This window comes from Megascapheus bottae, chromosome 13 (assembly GCF_031878675.1).
Source record: "Megascapheus bottae isolate mThoBot1 chromosome 13, mThoBot2.hap1, whole genome shotgun sequence".
NCBI classification, from domain to species: Eukaryota; Metazoa; Chordata; class Mammalia; order Rodentia; family Geomyidae; genus Megascapheus; species Megascapheus bottae.
Window position 1 is genome coordinate 54,236,118 of NC_143521.1, and position 21,100 is coordinate 54,257,217.

At 39.8% G+C, this 21,100-nt stretch overlaps 1 long non-coding RNA gene across 1 annotated transcript in view; it reads right to left on the reverse strand.

Annotated features, from left to right (window-relative positions):
* LOC150055964 (uncharacterized) overlaps positions 1 to 19,301 on the reverse strand; it is an 87,605-nt gene extending 68,304 nt beyond the window's left edge. The window contains exon 1 of the long non-coding RNA XR_016537487.1: positions 19,221 to 19,301. This is a non-coding gene — a long non-coding RNA (uncharacterized LOC150055964). The remainder of the gene's footprint in view (positions 1 to 19,220) is intronic.
* Between the last annotated feature and the right edge of the window lie 1,799 nt (positions 19,302 to 21,100).

Genomic DNA, 21,100 nt, shown 5'->3' on the forward strand with positions numbered 1-21,100 from the left:
CATTCAGATGCTGAGTTCAAGCCCCACAACAAGAACCAAAAATAAATAAATGAATAAAAACAAACAGCTTCAACTAATTGGGTGTTTATTACAATCTAGTCAATTATCCATACTAATGCTAAATTAAACATAGATTTTCATAGAAATGATAAATTCTCATTTTCAAAGATAATATCATGACCAACTGTGTTCACTTGATACATTACTGGCTACCCAAATGACTATTACAACTTCATATTTGGGTGTACCTACAATGTGTTTCAAAAAGATTTGTATTTCAATCAGCAAACTGAGTGACACAGACTTTCTCCTCAATCTTAAAAGGCATTGACCAATCCCCGGAAACTTCAGAACACAAAGATGGAAGAGAGTTAAATTCATTTCCATCTGTTTTCTTGAGCTGAGGAGTCTTTTCTAATCGCTAGACAGCAGACAGGAGGCCTTTTTAATCTTCACACTCCTTTTTATTTTTCCAGTTCCAGGACTTGAACTCAGGGCCTGAGCACTGTCCCTGAGCTTCTTTTGCTCAAGGCTAGTGCTCTAACACTTCAGGCACAGACCACTTCCAGCTTTTCTATGTGGTACTAAAGAATTGAATCCAGGATCTCATGCATGCTAAGCAAGCACTCTACCACGAAGCCATCTTCCCAGCCTCTTCACACTCTCATGAAGTAATTCTGACCATAAATCTCCTCTACTTTATTTTCAGTTTGAAAATAAATAAGTCTATATCATTTAGGTTTTGATTCTCTGCAGAACTAATGTGGATAAGAAAACTGAAAGTGAGATGCCATCTATGCAGAGTCTTATCCATAAAATTCATTAAAGTAATAATACATTGCTTTTAGTGTAGTAAAGAAACTATTCTGCTTATGCTCTTCTGAAACCAGGGAAAGTATTTACAGTCTTAAAACAACCAAAACCATGTTGAGGTTCATATCAAGATTTGAAAAATTATAATCTGTTGCATAAAATCTTACCTCTGGATATTAATTGTCTTAATAGAAATGTTTGCCCTTCCTAAGGAATTTTGATTGTCTTTCAGATCCCAGGAGCACATAAACTTCTACTTTCCCAATATATATATGATATATAATATTTATGTATGTATATGTAATCATTCTATATACAATGGTAAGTCTATGTAAAATTTTCAAAAACAGGAACTCTCCTTCCAAAAACACAATTTATTCCTTAGAAACTGGTTTTAAAGGCAAGATTTATCTAACAGAAAAAGAAGACATATAACTAAAAAAAAAATTCAAAATAATACTTAAAAAATTGTAAGCAGCCTAAATGTTCAGCACACTTTGTGTGTGTGTGTGTGTGTGTGTGTGTGTGTGTGTGTGTGTGTGTGTGTGTGGTCCTGGAGCTTGAACCCAGGGCCTGGTGCTATCCCTGAGCTTCTGCTCAGGCTAGTTTTTTTTTCCATATATTTTTATTGTAATTAATAGAAGGATTACATTATATTCACCAGATAAAAGGTGCATTATTTCACAAATGTTTATAACCTTTCTCATGTCTTGGTCCCCATTTCCCTCCCCCCAGCCCCACCCCTCATCTTGTTTTCCCCCTTCCCTATCTGATTTCAAATAACCAAACAAGCATATATACAATATATACAATATACAACATATCAGATAACAAAGTGAAATACTGTAACAATATGAGATAACCAAGGGTCAGGCTAGTTCTTTACCACTTGTGCCACACCTCCACTTATGGCTTTTTCTGAGTAGTTTATTATAGAACAAAGTCTCATGGACTTTCCTGCCCAGGCTGGCTTCAAACTGCAATACTCAGATCTCAGCCTCCTGAGTAGCTAGTATTATAGCACCAGTGCCAGGCTTAACTGAGATTAGAATAATCATGAAGGATTTATTCTATCACATTAACACATGGAGGACTGGAAGGAAAGCTATTATTTTAATATTTATTGCTGAGTTTATGATAGTGAACTGAACACTCAAATGAAATGTGAATACTTGATATATCCTTGCTATGAACAAAACAAAATTCAACATATCATATATCTGTCACCACTGTAACTTTAACTCAACCCTTCATATTCATAGTTGAGAACTATAAAAAATGTTAATTTCTTTTCTAAGGTAAGTGGTTTTCTTTCTTCACTCTTATTTTTAGTTTCTTTAATATTGGTTTATAATAAAAGAAAATTATACCCTACTCTAGGAAAAAAAAATGCAATAAACCAACATAATTTCTAGTCTGCAAGAATACAACCAAAAGCCTCTAGTTTCCAAAAACAATGCCTTATAAACAGATTGTTGAAACATTCCTTTTTTTGCTGTTGTTGTTTTAGAAATTAATGGAAGCATACCAGTTCTAAGACTTTAAAAAGGACCTGAGAATTATAACAATCTCCCAGCATCCACTCTCCATTCAGCTCCACTCAGCAACCCGAGAGATGGTTGTAAACCATAAAGCAACATGAATGGAGGGAAGAAGGGGGAGCCAATGCAGTCATATATTAACCTGAAAATAAAATAATATGTGTATACATATACATATGTATAAAATACATATATGTATATACATCGGATTTGCTCCTCCTCTGACCACTTCTAAAGGCTTTCTCAGCACTTACAAAGAAATGCAGGCTCTTTACTGTGGTCTAAGTCGCCCTTCCTATCCTCACATCTCCCTGCACACCTCTCTTTTTTAACCTCGCCATGTCCTCATTCTTCCTCCTCAAGCATGTTTGCACTTTCTCTTCCACTGCCTTCAACTCTCCTCCTCAGCCTTCCTCAGAAGAGCCCTTTTCATCTTTTAGTGGCCATACAGAAGAAATGGATGAGCTAGGAGGTCTCACTTACAGATGATTATTGAGCTGGCAAGCTTTTAATGGGCCAGGCCCCGGATTGAAGTTGGACTGTCACTCCCAGAATTAAAGGGAATCAAGATGCAACAGAGTACTCAGGAAGTAAGCAGTCCAGTCCAGTTCCCTGAGGTGAGTGCTCACAAAGACTAAGAAAGGGAACATTTCTATCAGGCACCCACGCAGCATTTATGCCGGTCCCTAGTGTCTAGTGGGTTCATGGAGAGACCTACCTGAACAGGTAGATGAACACCTGGCTACATTCCCAAAGTTGGTTTCCTAGTGAAAAGTTATAGGCTGCTTTGCTTCCTTCAGTGGATCTCCTGAGCCACACCTTGGCATGTTCCCGAAAATGGCTCTGGATCTCAGTGCCCTTGAGTGAAATAATTACCCAGGCTCCATTTTCCTTCTAACCAAATGTCTAGCCTGGAGTGGCATGCTTGTAGTAGTTCATTCACCCAAGCTGCACAGGGACAAGAAAGTTTAGAAGTCCAAAAGGTCTTAGATTATTGATTCAATATGTAGGGCACCAAAAGAAAGAATAGAAATGGGTCACTTCAGACACACACACACACACACACACACGCACACACACACACACTCACTCACCCACAAGTGCAGCTTCTCTGCTTGTATGGAGAGGTGGGTGGTGTACAGATGGGTTGCATGTGCGGGGTGTGTGTGTGCGTGTTTAATGTCCTCACCTCAAAGGCTGGCCCTAATGAAAATAGGTTAGGTGAGGAGAAGTAAAAAATCAATTCCCTTCTCCAATGAGAAAATCTGGGAGTCCTTCATGATGCCAAGAAACCAGGAATATGTTTGAAAAAGCTAGGCAAGACAAGACCAGGAGGGAGACACAAAGCACACAGTTGCGGGACAAGTACTAAATGGCTGTATTAGCTGTTATGAGATCAAAACTCTAGCTAAACATTTGCAGAGCTTCATCTATCCAAGGAGGCCAAGTAACTTTTTACTTATCTCTCTCAGCTTCTCAGGACCTGACTACACAGTTGTGGAATGGAAATTTCACAGCACTAACCCTGAGAATTGCTGCTGTTTTCTGAAACAGCAGTTCTTGGCAAAGGAGCATATTGTGAATGGTGCTGTAAACAGGACAATCAGAGCAGCAGTCCCTGCAATTATGGCTACTGTAGATAAAGGACAAATATTCAAAGATGTCATGGTAAAAATCCATATGAAAGGGTAGAATTAGTGAAATAATAGAAGTTAATTTCTGTTTTCCTCTGTCTGCTTGAATGCAGCATATAATTAAATCAAGGCAACTTCACCCACTCACACATATGCCAAGCTTATGCAGGGATATGTGCAACTGTACATACACACACACACACACACACACACACACACACACACACACACACACCTCCTTCTGTGTCTGTATTCGCAGCTGTCAGAACAAAACCACATTAACCTAAAAATACTCAGTTATACTTGGAAGGCACACACTATGGCACTAGCTGGCTTATCAGAAAATCCATTTGTTGGTAGTTCAGTCTTGGCTACGTAAGATGGAGTGGATCTACTCTTGTCTTCAATTCCCTCCGCACAAAATTGGGATAATAATATGAGAAGGGGCAGTGATTTAAGCACTTTCCCAGATGAATGGCAACTTTCCCGGTGAAGAACTGAAGAGCCACTACAAAGAGACCGTGTCCTAGGGAAGATTTCTTTCGGATGGGTGCATTTGTTCAGTTGGAAAGTCAGCCTTGAGTTTTCATGAACCACAGCTGCAAAAATCCTCCCTCTGGAGAGCCGAAGCTCAAGTCTCAGGCCTAGGGCTAGGGAGTGTTGAGAGAGGTTCCTTTAATATGATTTTAAGAAAGTGGCATCTCACGGGTCACACAAGCACCAGGTCCTTTCATTGTGCTTGGCAACATCACATCTACCTTCTAGTCCCAGGCCTGGCATTTCCACAGGCTTTACAAGTTGCAGTTGTGGAATCCTATTGCTTATGGCAGCATTTCTCACTGCTCTTGGGAGGATGCTGCTAGCATACCAACTTCCTGCACAGTGAGTGCCTCCTTCTCAGCTGAGATTCTTGCAGTTAAACCTCATCGTGCTACGGTGATGTTTGCTGGGTTTGAGGGTTTCCTTGTGGCTGCTGTTTTTCCTTTCTCTTGGTTTGGTTTGATTACTAATTTCAGAGCTTTCTGGGACAAAGTTAAATTTTCTACATCTGACCTCTGGAGGGCATGTATCAGTCAAGTTTCGCACTGATGCAATTTTCTCAGCCTTTATTCACTATAGCATTCTGTTCATACCAGAAAACTGAACTTGGGGCTTTATAGTGCTCTTCCACTGAGCTAAAGCCCCAACCCCAGATATAGCATCTTTTGAAAGTTCCCTTGACGAGCAACTATTGGAATACTTCCGAATTTTTCCACTCTGGCCATCAGGGGAATTATCCAGATTTTTCCATGTGCTGTTTCTCTCCTACCAGGCTGGGGATCTCACTCCTGGAACCATGGGCACTGGTCCCAGTTCAAGAGCTTAAGAAGGCTGAAAAGTCAGAGTCCCAAGGACTCCCCAGTCTCCCTAATCTCACAGACCTGTGGTGGGAGTTTTCTGCTTTATTCCTCCTGCATGTCAGAGGCAGGATTTAACGGTCACTGGCTCATCTTTCCTTCTTGTTGTGATTCATTCTCTCATTTTCTTTCTTCCTACGTCTGGTATGAGATGACGATTCCACACACCTGTTTCTGCCCAGTGAAACTAAACTTAAACAAGTTCAGGAGAACTGGGAGATGCTCCTAAAGTCTAGACTTTAGGTAGAGAATATTCATAACCTCTTATTTTCTTTAAGTATTTTACAAAAGAGTGTCCACACTCTTAACAAAGCAGTCAATGAATATGTTTTTTTGATCCAAGCTCTGAAGCTATTTACCAGTAGTAAAACTGACAATATGCTATCTATTCCTTGGTGTCTCATTTCCTGATGGAACACTAAATCCAAGATTGGCAAAAGGAGATAGAGCTTGGATGTGATTATGTTAATCAGCTTTCCATTAACGAAACAAAATACCCGGGCTTATCCGCTCAAAATCAGGAAAGCGTTCTTGTGATCGATGCTTTGTAGAGACCTTATCCTATGGTTTCTTGGCCCCTTTGCATTTGGAAAGGCAAAAAATACACCATGGCAGGGAACATGTGATGAACTGTATACACACTGTATGGTGTCCAGGTTATGAAGGTCAGAGAAGAACACAGTCACATTTCCAGGATCTCCTTCAAGGGCATGCATCACTCACCCTAAGCACCACCTCTTAAATATTCCCCCATCTCCCAGTGGTGTCCAGCTAGAGTCCATGTTTGACATTGCATCCCTGAGGGCAGTTCCAGAGCCACATGACAGCATTCTCCTCACACACGAGCCTTGGACATATGACTTCCTTCCTTACAGGCATTGTAGATTTGATCCACTGCAGATAATAAGTCCCATTAAATATTTGTTTAAATAGGTAAAGGATAGTTTGAAAAAAAACTTTTTCTGATCTTGCTCTGAGATAAGTATTCATAAAAAAGCCAATTCTGCTCCTCAGTTTCTCTATGTGAGGTATAAGTACAGTATTTTATGTACACTGAGGCATCTCTCAGCTCCGCCGCTCTCAGACTCTGGACACAAATGCAGAGATATAACGTGCCCACAATGTTAAAGTGAAAGCATAACAATCCTGTGAAGAAACCCCAAGGCACATCCATCGTCCTGAACTAGACATGTTTATTAATGAATGCTGCTCCTCCATTTCCTAGAGCCTGGATGAACACAATTCAACCTTTCTGAGAAATCCTGTAGCAGCTAACAGGGGACTTGGTGGAAGGAATGGATAAAAGAGAGAGAAGAAAGAAAATGAAGCATAGAATAAAAATAAGGTGAGAGAGAGAGAGAGACAGAGACAGAGAGAGAGAGAGAGAGAGAGAGAGAGAGAGAGAGAGAGAGAGAGAGAGAGAGAGAGAGAGAGAGGGAGAGAGAGAGGAGAGGGAGAGAGAGAGAGGGAGAGAGAGAGGCAGAAAGAGCCAAAGGGAGTCAAAAGGAGACACAGACAGAAAGAGAGACCAAGAGAGTCTAAGGGTGAGAGTAGAAAACAGAGAGAAACAGAATCTGAGAAAGCACTACAAAGATGTACACAGAGAGAAGCAGAGGCAGGAAAGGGAAAAGTAGGAGAGAATGTAGAGTTCGGAAAGGACAGAAACAAAAAAAAATGAATCAGAGGAACAGATGCAAAGAAGTTCTGAGGCAGAGACGATCTAGAGACATGCTCCTGAGACACTGAGACACAGCCAGAGAATTCCAGGGAGGTATTTAAAAAAGCATTTTTCTATCTATCTTTTTCAAATGATAACTATGACCACATTTTTTTCTTTCAGATATCTGGGATGGGGTGGAGGCTTTGAGTCCTTCCTGTCTTCCTCCTCTTCCAGTGTTCTGCTTATACACAAAAGACAAGATTATTTGAGTCTTGGGTGCTGTGAAATGCTTTCTTGCCTTCATTTACACTGTGAGGAACATCGTGTTCCTCCGAAGACTTCATGTAGGAGAGTCCCCACAGCCAAGAAGAGCAGGGCTGCCAGCCCTCCTCCTGAAACCGCAGCACAGCCAAGAATGGGAGCACATTCACATTTCAAAATCATGAGTATGCAACTTCAGTTTAATAGACCCCACAGTGCCAACAGCAAACGAATCCACCCAGTCCCAGAAGCTGCCCCGTGTCCAGGCTGAGCGCCTAGGAAAGCACTTGTTTAAATGATGTAAACCCAAAACCACATTCTGCATATATTTGCTGATTTGTGGCTTCCCACCAAAGAGCCTATGAGCCTCTTAGAGACGAGGAGATTTTTTGACTCATCTAGACTTCCCTGGAGTCCAGGGGCTCACAATAGGAACACTACTTCTGACTGATTGGGATACACCATCAGCATCAGTCCAAGTACTGCCTTCTTCTTATTAGCTTGGCTTTAAAGAAAAATTACTGCTATGATCTGTCCTAACCTCTTCTTCCCCTTTAGCAGCCAAGTGCTCTCTCCTGTTGACTTTGACTTGCACAGTTGTGCATCCATGAACTTGATACATGCTGCCCCATTCCTGCCGAATTGATTATCATATTCTTACCTAAGAGTGACGGTGGTGTAGAATCCAACTCCCCTTGTTCACATTGCATCTCTATATTAAAAGTGTCAAAGCAGGGCCACAGTACTTACCACTTAGCTGGTCCCTCATGACTAGTTTAAGTGAGACAAGGAGTCTTGTTTTCTATTTATTGTTCTTTTTTACAGCAACATGGGAACAGCAACTGATATTCAGACAGGGCTTCTATGCTCCCTGGAACCAGTGGTGGGAAGATAGGACAAAATCCTTTCAGACATTCTGAGTATATCCAAGAAACACTTGGGACAATTGGAGACATGCCAAGTTCCCAAGAGGATAAATTATTGTATTTTGAATCGAAATATGGGGACCAAAATTAAATTTTGAATCAACATATTTGCAACTTGAGGTATCTCAAGTTCCTTATTTAAAAAATTGGGGGGAAAAATGGCAAACTCAACCTATCCCGCTTGACTCTCATAAGGAAAAAATGAGCCAACACTTGGAAAGATTTTAGTAAATTGCAAGAACTTAATCTGCTGCCCTTATTTTAGCTGGTTGATGCCATCATTAATTCAGGCAAATTAAAAAAATGAGTTTACTTTAAACCTTATGGGTAACTGTGCCTTGCTAGCGCTGAGGCACTCAGTTATATTTATAGAATAGAAGAATGGCCTTTATCCCCTCTCTTGACTCTTTTCCTCATCCTCTTTTCCTTATGAGGTTGGCTTCTTGCAAACTTATATCCATCTCTTGCCACCTTTTACATATCCTCCATTGCTTTTCTGGAGATGGGCTGTAAAGGAAATGGAAACTCTGACCTTAACAGCAATGTTCCAAAAAGTCAAGTTCTCTGCTAACAGTTTGACCATGACTTTCTTACTTGACACTGGCAATTAAAAAAATTAATTTCTGTAAAATATGTCATAAGAGATCCAGGAAATTCTAGCCCACACTATTATCAGAGATTTAAGGGGCAACTCTCTGGCCCACCCCTCAGGGTCTTGGAAAGGAGGAACAGGATGGAGTTTGTGGGCTGGCTTTCAAAGGACACTTCATTTTTTTTTAAAGCATTACACTATGTGTGTGTAAAGAATTACATATGTGTACACTATGAGGGAAGTATGGAGCTAAAGGGTAAGGTAAAGAAGAAGGGAGGGGGAAAGGGGAGAATGCAGGCAAAAACTCACTGTCTATACCACAGAATTGAGGCAAGGAAAGGGGCAGGTTGAAGGGAGTGACGATGTTGAAGCGGTGACGTAGATCAGGATGCATTGGACACATAAACTGCTTTGTTAGAAGGCAAGATAAATAAATTAATAAAACACGATGCAGTGGCTCCCGCCTGTCATCCTAGCTACCCAGCAGGCTGAGAGCTGAGGATCGAGGTTCAAAGCCAGTCCAGGCACAAAAGGACCTGAGACTCTTACCTCCAATTAACCTCCAGAAAATGGGAAGTGGGGCTTGGCTCAAGGTAGGGTGGTAGTCTTGGGCTGAAGAGGTCAGGCCCAGAGGTAGGATAGTAGTCTTGCTCTGAAGAGCTCAGGGGCAGCACCCAAGACGAGTTCAGCCCCACAACCCACAAAATAAATAAATAAATAAATAAATAAATAAATAAATAAATAAATAAATAAATACATTGCTTAAAGTTAAGATGAGCAAGGGTAGGAGTGGGTGAGCATGCTGAAAGGATGACTATGATCCATGTGCACTACGTTCATAAACTTCTTCAAGGAGTGCCAACTCCTACATGCAACTACTTAAAGACAATGAAAATATTCCAAAATGGAAAAAAGAAAAGATACTGTTGAAACCAATTGACCAGTCTCCATCTCACATCAATCAGGCCCTCTCTAGGTATGGAATTGTGGACCTCACACCCTACATGCAGAGGCCAGTCCCTTTCGCTGCCACAGGAGACCAGCAAGAACCCACCACTAAAGAGGAGAAGGAAGAGGGGGAGGAGGAGGAGGAGGAGAAGGAAGGGGGGGAAGGAGGAGGAAGCAGCAGCTTTCTGGAGATCCTAGCACTTTGAAAGGACAAGAACTACTGCCTTATTTCTTCTGAGCACTTTCCCTTGAATACCCTGAGAATTAAAAACAGCTTCAAAATTCAGGCTACATTTAAGTTTGCATTTTCAAGCCTTTGCTCTTAATCCTTTCTTAATTGACATGGAATGTACTCCCAATTATTAATGGAAAGTGTAATTTTAGAGCTTAATTAAAAGCTCACATCACATTTCTGCCATTAAAAAAGGTTTTAGGTATTTTGTTATTTTTTTCCTAATAAGCAGTTTTCTGATAACTATAGTGAGGATGAAAGGGACATTCAAAAACATGTCCAATGTTCAAAAAGAAATAGCTCTGCTATTGATAAAAATAATAAATTCGTGTACAGCAGGGGGTGGGTAAGAAGGCCTAAATTTATTGCTGCTGTGTTATGTGTGCAAATGTCACTTCCTTAAAGAGGGAAAATTAGTTTTTAAGCCTGGTTTAGCAGCCAGCATCTCTGGCTGTCTGCATAATATTGGATTTTTCAAGGCTTCTCTGATGCCCTGGGGTGGGTGCTTTGCATGCAAATTGCACATTATATAACACTGAAGATGTTATATAAGGAAAAATGAAGACGAAAGTCATCCTTTCTCCTTTTTCATTCTGCTTTTCAATATTCCTGGTCCTTCCATTTCAGCTAGCAGTTACTGAGCACTTACTGAGGCTTAGGTACCCTGACATCATTTCCAACACATGACAATATTTTAAAAGAGGTCAAATTGTCCTATTTGTGTGGATTAAACAAAAAACTGAGGGTTTGAGAATTTTAATGACTCAGCCATTAGTCAAGAAGAAGCATTACTCTTTGCTCTATCCCACGGCTTCTCAAACTGGGGCATGAATCAGAATCCTCCAGAGGACTTATTAAAACACAGTTAGACCCTCAGAGTTGATGATTTGATGAATCTCGGGAGAGGCCCAAACGTGTGTGTTTTTCAGTAAGTTCATAGGTTTTGCTGATATTGCCAACCAGAGGTCTGTGCTTGGAAAGACCATTGCACCCCTGCATACTCATGCTTTCTTTCATTCAGTCCTTGAACTCATTCAACGTATGCGCCTGCTGTCAGATGGTAAAATATTATTATGTTTATTTCACAGGGCAATCAATCATTGGAGAATTTCTGGGGAAGGGGTAGAAGGGTAACACTCTACCCAGACGCAGCGACCAGGCTTGCTCTCATCACTGAGTTAACATTCAGCTGACAGAATCATGTGAAAGTACAATCTTGGCTTATGAGTCAATTCCTTGCCCTACCACCTTTCCTGTCCCACCAACCCTCACTTATAAGCAAGTGAGCCTTGGAGCCAGCTTCATTAGAGCCAGATGATTGAGCCAAGGCTCATCATTCTTGATAGGAGTGAGGAGGTTGGAGAAAAAGAAGGTGGAAGGCACTGAGGTCCTTCACTTAGTCCTGTGCATCAGCTGCTCAAAGCTGTGCCCCTTCCAAAAGATTGGTTAAGTTACTCACTATGTCAAATGACATTCATCAGAATGGATTAAGGTATGCACTAAATTTTAAGTCCTTCAGGCAAGTTGTTTTACTTTATGTTTTGAACCCATTAAAAGCTTCACTTTAAAAGCACTCATGGTTTTTCATCTTTTTTTTATTTATGTTCATTGTCAGGGTGATTACAGAGGGGTTTTATAGTTACATCTGTAAGATAGTGAGTACATCTCTTCTCAAACATTGTTAGCCCTTCCCACATTTTCTCCCACTTTCCATCCCCCAAGTCCTTTCTCCCCAGCCCCCTGCTTCCACCAAGATGTTAACACAAATGTGTGGAAACTAATTTTTATAATCTTATGACTTTTTCTAATTTTTCAGCCTAAGGGAAGCCTGGTTCTCTTTCACTCTCAATTCTAAGGGGCTGAATTCACAACACAAGCAAGTGGACAGACTCTTCTTCACAAGGCAGCATTTATTAAGGTGTAAGCAAGAAGAGAACTGCAGAGAAATTCTGCATGTGTGCACAGAGTACTTCAGACTTCAGGAACTGGTGGAGGAAGGGGTCCAGCTGACAGCATGGTTAGGAAATGGAGTCTCCTGCTGGAGCACGTTCCATGGGCATGAAAAACATGGGAGCAGGCTTAGTTCCCGTGGGATCCTCCATGGGCCAGAGTGCAGTGTGCAGCCTTGGGTAGAATTATTATGTTTGTTCTCATGGCCTGTGCTCCTCTGTCCACACCCGCCAGATCCAGAGCTCTAGACTTAGGACGTGTGATTTAGACTTGCTTGTAAGACCGCTAGAGGAACACACACCTCAGGCATTTTAAGTTTCACTTTAACAAATCTGAAGATGCTCTATTTCTTACTGGCCTGTCTTAGGACATTGGGACTTAAGATCTGAATGCTCTAGAACTGTATTAGATCTGAGACAGGACTCGAGGGTTTTCTAGAAGGAAGAACACGGCTGTGTCTTCTGGATCCTCCACGAAAGGTAGCAGCAGTTTTGTTGTAGTAGTTGTTTTGTCAACAACCTCTGGGCATTTTTATGCCTTTCTTTTGGGGACCTATCCTCACCTGATAACAGACTGGGTCTCCTTACTATTAGTAGCTGAAGAGATTATCTTTTCCACATCAACTCCCACATTTCCCATTTGTATAAGATATTAAAACCCATTAATTTGATCATCCCATCTAAATTGTCAAACTAAACAAGAAGAATCAACATGAGGTCCCTGATGTGAGTTCCTGAGACACAGTCGAGGCAGAACTGTCCTATTTTAAATCAGCAGTTGGTGGAAAGGCTGATACAGCTTCAATACACTCATTGTTCCAGACTTACATAAACCATTTGTATGTTACTGCCCTGAAGTTTATCTGCATCACAGTGACAATATTTAGATATAGTACAATATAGGAAGTGTCCTGAATTTGCTTCTTCATGAGCATCTTACAAGGATAACAAAATGGTTGTTATGAATATTTAGCTCATATAGTATAACTCTGAATCCTAGTTTAAGAGCTCTATTGGAGTCTTGCAGAATGAATACTACCCCTATGAGCAAAAAGTCTACTATCTCATGAAGACCTCAAAAGACTGAAAAAAATTACATGTAGATGTAAGATGTATTACATATATGAGGTACTATACATTATATATGCAGTATATTTGTAATAAACATGCTATATAGATTTGAAACATAGCATGATCATTACTTAAAATAGTACTAAAATATTTTTATAGTATTTTATTTTTTAATGTGGGTTTTATTTTAGTAACAATGCTTTTATCAAACCAAAAATAAATATGAAATGGCCTTCAAAAGAGTTAAGTAAGTTGATACATTTTTTGAGTAGTAGGAAAAGGAAGGAAAAGAATCCTTGGAAAGGCTTTCTTGGTATCCAGATTTAATATTTCCATCACTGAATACTCCAGTTCCAGGAATGAGAGACGAAGTCTTTTGTCTCGTATAATAGTCTTCAGAGGTGACTATCAAGTATCACAGTGGTTCTTGGTTACTGTATGAGTGGATAAGTCATGTATCAATTTTGGGCCAATTGGCCTTGAACAAAAGTATTTGTGTCACTTCCAGCCAGAGTATTTAATTATCTGCATTTTAAAAAAATCCTCTACCATCCTGTCTGGTTTAGCTATAAATATAGGCAGTTCCTCAAGATATGAGTAGAGCCTATGAAAATGATAAAATATCACTCCTGTGATTCGCTTACCAACCAGGCAACTTTGAGTTACGAAAAGAGACCTTAATAAGGCAGTGAGCCCTTTAAAAGATTAAGCATGAATAGATATTCCTCTGCTGGTCTGGAAAACAGAAAACAGTCACAAATCACAAAGTACTCATCCAATCTCAAGGAATTGAATTTTGCAATCATTAAATAATAACTTAAGTGAGCTCAGCAAAAACCATTCCCATTCAGGGAACTCTGAGCAGAAAAAGGGAACACTAAATTCTAGCGTGAGAGAATCAATAGGAAAGGACAGTATAGTTAGGAGAGGAGTCCAAAGATGGAATTGCTAAGAACAACCAAAGAACTGTATCAAAATGAATACCTGGGGCTGGCATAAATGACTTAGTCCTATAATTCTATCCACTCAAAAGACTGGTCCCAAAGATCATGGTTCATAGCCAGCTCAGGCAGTAAAGTCCATAAGACTATTTTTGCCAGTCCTCAGGCTTGAACTCTGGGCCTGGGCACTGTTCTTGAGCTCCTTCTGCTCAAGGATAGCACTCTACCATGTGAACTACAGTGCCACTCCTAGCTTTTTAATTGGAGATAAGAGCCTCGTGGACTTTCCTGCCTGTGTTGGCTTTGAATGGTGATTCTCAGATTTCAGCCTTCTGAGCAGCTAGAACTCCAGGCAGACCAGCATCCAACTCATGAGATTCTTATCACCAATAAATTCCAAAGTGATTTTTTTTAAAGCCAGAAGTAGAGCTGTGGCTCAAGTGGGAGAATGTTAGTCTTGAACAAGAAGTTCAGGGACAGTGGCCAGGCCCTGCATTCAAGCTCTAGGGCACACACACACACACACACACACACACACACACACAGATACACACAGATACACACTCATAAAGAATATCAAAAGAAACATGTTTTGAAGAGAAAAGCAAAGAGGCACATGGATGGAGGGATGAAAGGCAAGCATGCAGTCATGATATCAATGTATACTACAAAAAACGTCACACTGTTTAACTGGAGGACAGGGATAGGGAAAGTTATAATGGGTGAAACAATAGGAAGGGTACTAATAAACTGACTTATAGAATTGTAACCTCTTTGTCCAATTACTTTTTAATGGAAGTATCATGTCCTAGAGCTAGAAAGCAGTCTCAATCTCATTTAGTCCAGGGATGAAACCTTAGAGAAACAACCCAATGACGATGAAGTTGGAGATGAAAAGGCGTTAGCAATGATGACTCTCAACGTCAAGATGAGACGGATGATCAGACACAACGTAGAGGCAGTTAGACTTTATTCATACAAGCAAGTATTCACTACTCAATTGCATTATGATGACTAATGTAGATGCAAAAATACAGATTTCAAGAAAAATACAGTTGTACACTGGTGGCTCACATCGACAATCCTAGCTACTCAGAACTCTGAGATCTGAGGATCACAGTTCACAGTCAACCCAGGAAGAAAATTCTGAGACTCTCATCTACAATTAACTAACAGAAAACTAGAGGTGATTCTGTGGCTCAAAGTGGTAGATTGCTAGTTTTAAACAAAAGAGCTCAGGGGCAGCTCCTAGGCCCTGAGCTAATTTCTTATGACAGAAGAAAAAGAAGACGGAGGAGCAGGAGCAGGAGGAGGAAGAGGAGGAGGAGGAGGAGGAGGAGGAGGAGGAGGAGGAGGAGGAGGAGGAGGATTAGAAGCAGAAGCACGCATACTAGAAAAGCAGAGTTTTTGCGTTCTCAACATAGACTTACACAGTTAAAATCAGATAGTCAGTAAATGGCCAGATCCAAAGCAGCAATGATCCCGGGGAAATAAATGAGACCACGATTGTGCCTTGCATGGCAAGGCTCTTGACTTACACTGCCTACCTTAGGCGCATGTCTGACTGAGGCACTAAGCCTTCTGCAGCTATTGGCTAATGAACAAGCAATCTTCTCCCACCCTCGCTCCCACGCTCGTGCTGATCTTGACTTCCAGTCATTCTCTTCCCAGGTGTCCTTCCAAACTCAGCCTTAGAATTTTCCACTTAGATTTTTCTGGTCCTCCAGAAGGCTGAAGTTTTCCTTCAAAGCACCTTGGACTTTCATATTTCCCATTCTTCATTATTAATGTTCACTCATTTATCCCACTAAACTGTGGGGCTCTTCAAATATTTGGACTGTAATACTACTTCCAGCTACAGTGTTTGGAGTAAATAAACATTTATTGAGTGTATAAAGGGAAAAATGAATGAAAGATAGTTGAGGCCAAGGAGCTTACATTTATTTTACCTCAGGATTACTCCTTCATTTGTTCCAGCTTTAAATTAAGGTCATAACTGTAGCAGTCTGTGACAGAAGCCTCAGTTTCTCAGTTACTTGGAAGAATTACACAGATCTGGATGTGTATGTTTGTTGATACTAATTTCCTATTTACAGTTGCTTTATTTTTCTCCATCTGGGTTTGTTTAGTTTGAACTGCTGCACAAACAGTAAATAGAATATTGGATCTCTAAAACTGTAGATCAAGTCAGCAAGCAAAGAGGGAAATTTCACAGCCAAGAATGTGGCCTGAAGAAATAAATCTATTTTTTCACTATTTTTGTGCCACTGCGTACTTTGAACTTCCTAAAGTGATATATAAACCACACAGAAGGGGGAAAACAGCAAGGAAACCATGCCACATGTAACTTCAGGAAGGCTCTTTCAACAATTTCCTCATCACGGAGTTCATTGCCTTCTGGGTCTAGCCAATCTTACAGACTCCCCAGGAGACCTAAGTTTCATCACGGAAACTGTCAATAATGTATCCCAAGGTTCAGAACCTCAATCTATACCCCAGTTTCTAGAAACAATTTCTTGTGACTCCCATTATTTGTGTTCATTTACTTGTGACTTCGGAATCAAAGAACCAAGTTCAGGCTCTTTCTAAACTTTTACTGTCAGAGTTCTTTTTTTCCCCTATCACATCCAGATCCATGGTCCAAGTGCTCTTTTTAAAATAAAACTTCTCTTTCCATGCTAAATTTTAAAACTTGAAAAGTTATCTGTTAATGAACCATGCTTCCAGAAGGACACAGCTAAGAAAATATTACAAAAGGAAAGAAATCTCAAAATAATGTTCTTTTTCTTTTCCTCTCTAGCAAGCAGACTTCAATACCTATGTATGGCTAACACCGAGATAAAAAATGAGTTTGTATTTAGTAGCATAAATTCAGGAACAGGAGAGTAGGAAAGAGTTTTTAAACTGCATTTATAAATATAATAAAAATATTTCAGCCTATTTCAGAATTCTTTCCAAGCCTTCACGTTTTCTTTTCCTTTGACTTTCACAACAACCTCATAAGGACTGGCTCAGCAGAAAAGCAAAAGTCACTTACTGGAAAGAGCAAAGGTTTTCAAACCAGAGATCCAAACTCTCCATTCCAGCTGTGGTACTTATTAGCATGATGATCTTTATCTGGTAGCTTGATGTGCCCCAGTGTCCATATCTTTATCACTAAGGTCACAACTCATGTTTATATCATTAATTCAATAAACACAGACTATCTACCACATTTCAGCTACCAGCACAGGTAATGTATAATTGAAAATAATGCTCACAAAATTAACATAAGGGGTAAATTATTGATGCGATACGTGTGATGCATGCTCAATAAATGTAACATAAAGTGTATTTAGACATTAAATTCAGAATAGTTATATATCCTTGCTCCCATATTTAGTAAATAATAAAAAGCAATATTTAAGTAAGACATATCAGGTGAAATCCAGATGAACAACAAAACAAAAAAAATTTATCTGGGGTTTTAGAAGAAATTTTGTAACCTATTTACAGAAGTGGAAGTGTTGATTCAATTAAGGGAGTCTAAAAGAAACACCAAGGTACCTTGAGACTAATTATGGCCAGGAAATTCATATCACTTAGCTATAACAGGGAAAGAGGAAGCAATTCTAGAAGAGAAGGGCCATCCAACAAAATCTATGGTCTTGTGAGAACACAGTCCTTGCAAAATCAAGTAAATGCCAGTACAGACCACAAAGCATAAAGTCTGGGACCTGCTCTCCTTCTACCTTCTCATCTCTTGCTGGCATTTCCCATTAGCCAAATTGAAAGAAAACCAGAGGACAATGAGTCCAGCTACTGTAATTTGAAGAACTCAGATTCTTGAAGCCCTCGGATGTTCAGAGGTCTCTGGGATCCATCTTTGTTCTCTAGTGAGCTAACTCCTGTGAGTACAAACTACACTCACCTTCTCCGAAGCTCCCTCAACTCCCATTGACAGGGCTCCCTTATCTGAAATCTAGGATCCATGATTAGTATCAGGTTCAGATATAGATGGGGTTACTTGGATACACACTGTAGGTTCTTGTTAAACCAGAAGACAATGTCTATGTTTTCTAAACACTCTGAATATAATGGTGAGACAGGAAATAATTGTATCAGATGCATCCCTACACGATTGTAACAGACACATCTTAAAAGGGACAGGAGATGCTTCCATCCTTGATCCACAGCAATTCTGAAAGTCAGCTAGACACATGGCAGTTTCCATGTAGGATCAGAAAAAAAAAACGTGACCTTTGTTAGGGATCAATCTAAACCTTGGAGTTAATCCTTCATCCACTTTTCCTCTCAACACTTGGTTCAGCCTTATCAATGGGTGATACTGCAAGTGGCTTCTCCCACTGTAACTCCTGTTGTGCCTAAAAAAAAAGCCTGGAAAGTTGTGTCTTCACGTAGTAGTACTTGGAGCTCTGCTGCCTCACAGCACTCATTTTTTAAGTGTTTACATCTCTACCAGAGGATAAACAGCATTATTAAGCAAAGCTTTGACAGGACCATGGCCATTCTGGATTCTTCATAACAATGAATCTATAAGGATAAATGGGGTCTGCTCTACAGGCTGGGTGACTGATTCCAACTATCAGAATGAGAGGGACAAGCAGTATCCCGCTGTCAGGGAGAACTAGACCAGGAAAATAGACTCTCTCTGGGTTACACTGAGTTCTCCCAAGTCCTGTGATGAAGATAAATTAAAAAACAACAACAACAAACTTGGATGAAAACCCCATTGTACACAGAGTCACCATCAGCCTTTGGGAATACGTATTTGAAGAAAGAGGCAAAAAAAACCCCACAAACAAACTAATCATTCCAGTTGCTTACTGAGTGCAAAGTGATAGCTTTTTAAAGTTTCAAATAAAAGCCACATGACCATTTGCAGACCAAAGGACAAGGTAGGGTGGCTTCATCTTGGCAGGAATAAAATTTTATCATTTACATGCAAAGTAGGAATTTTACTTTTGTATTTTTATATCCCATTACTCTTCTAGTCATTTCATAGCAGATAACTTTTTCTTGGTAGTTAACAAAAGTTGAGGAGACTCAGCTAGAAAGACGAGTACCAGTTAAGGGGAAAGCCTCTTCGAAGGTCCACGCATCGTGTTTTGGTGTACAGGCTTAATACATTTCAGCTGTGCAAGTGGTAACAGCGTTATATAAAGTTGAAATATGAATTCTCAATTATTTAATTTTTAAATTTAGTATCATAAATTAGGTTTCGAGGACAACAAGTTGACATGGGGTAGACTGACCTATGTTTTGTTTCATCAACAAAGCAGGGAACTAATTACATTTCCTCAGATTGCCTTCTCTAGGCACTGCTAGCTAGAATGAGAGAAAAAGAACATGCATGAAATCCAGAGGACAAGATGGCCTCAACATTCTGTTGTCAGACACGTGATGAACTGATAACACATCATTCCTTTAACAGTCAGCACTATTTTCCAGATATTTAACCTTCAACCTTCCAAGACAAATCAAACATCCATTCTACTTCTTATCTCATGAGCCACCCCAACTGAGACAAGCAGAAGAAATAGGCCAAACTGAAGACTCATCAGATTGTAATTAAATAAATAATGGACTTTGTTTTAATATTGAAATCACTAAGTTCTGGTAATGTTCCTTATGTACTCGTGAATAATATGTTTACTATTAACAGTGACTGATGTTAGTAAATAGAATAAAAAATCAGTACTTAAGCACACATTTTAAAATTTTTACTGACAAACTAGTGGTGGAAGTAACAGAATATATTAGTTGGCCCTGTAAACCTCTCAGGATTTTTATTCCGTTACATTGAACAAGTGTGTGTGTGTGTGTGTGTGTGTGTGTGTGTGTATGTCTGCCTGTCTGTGTAAGTCATAACCACAACTTTATCACAAGCTTTTGCATACAGAAGGTGGTTAACATATGCTCTGAAGGGACTCACATTTAATTGAACAAAATTGATTATTGAGAACCATGTTGAACCCCATAAGAGAATAGAAGCTTCATAAGTCTCGGATTTATAATTCTGCCCTGTATCAATCCCATGCCAGACGTCAAATTAATAACAAATATACAATAAGAATTAAAGAAAGGTGCCACAGATTCACATTATTTGAGTTCAATTCTCAGGCCATCCATTTGCTGGTTATTTCACAAGACACATTTCTTAATTTCTTTTGCCCACAGCTTTGTGAACAAATATAGAATCATGATTTACCCATATCTAAAACTATTATAAGAGTTGAGTTGTTTAGACCCTAAAAGTACTTAGAAGAGTATCTGCCATGTATGTCAAGTGTTCAATAACCACACATTTTGGATTCTATGATGATCATCAGTCTCAGTTTTTTCTTCTATAAAGGTGACAGTCATTGCATCAATCTCCTACAGCTGTAAAAATTACAGAGAAACCATGTGTAAAAAAAATCTTAGCACAGTTCACAAGAGACTTCAATCATTTTTTTCTCTACCATTTCCTCTCTTTTTTGCTTCCTTCATCTCTTCACACAAGCCCAGGAGCTTCTCAGCATGGAAAGGGAAACTGTTTCTTATTAAGGAATATGAAGGTCAAATAAGAATACATATATATATATATATATATATTCAGGGCCTGGAGTTTAGCCTAGTGATAGAGTGCTTGCCTAGCATGCACCAAGACCCAGGTTTGATCCCTCGGTACCACATACATGGGTAAAAAAAAGCCAGAAATGGTTCTGTGGCTCAAGTGGTAGAGCTCTGGCCTTGAGAAAGCCCAAGGACATTGCTCAGGCCTTGCATTCAAGCCTCACAACTGGAAAACACCACCACCAACAACAAAAGCAAATGGTGTTCAAAAAGCAAGAAGAAATTAAGGTGATAGTTCTGAGCCCAGTAAGGCAATTGACATGCTTACTTTAAGTTTTAGATTTTCTGAGTCAGCTTGTCTTTCATGGAAGTTACAGGAAAAGGAATCACATTTGGAGTATACATTCTGACTAATCATGGTTTTCTCCAGTGGTGGTACCCTAAAAGCACATGCCTGCAAACAGCAAAGGTCTACCATTCACTCTCTCTCTACACTGTTCGAGGGCTGAGGAGCATATAACATTTTACACACTCTATTACAGCTTTGTAGTTATCATATTTAGTTGAATATATTATA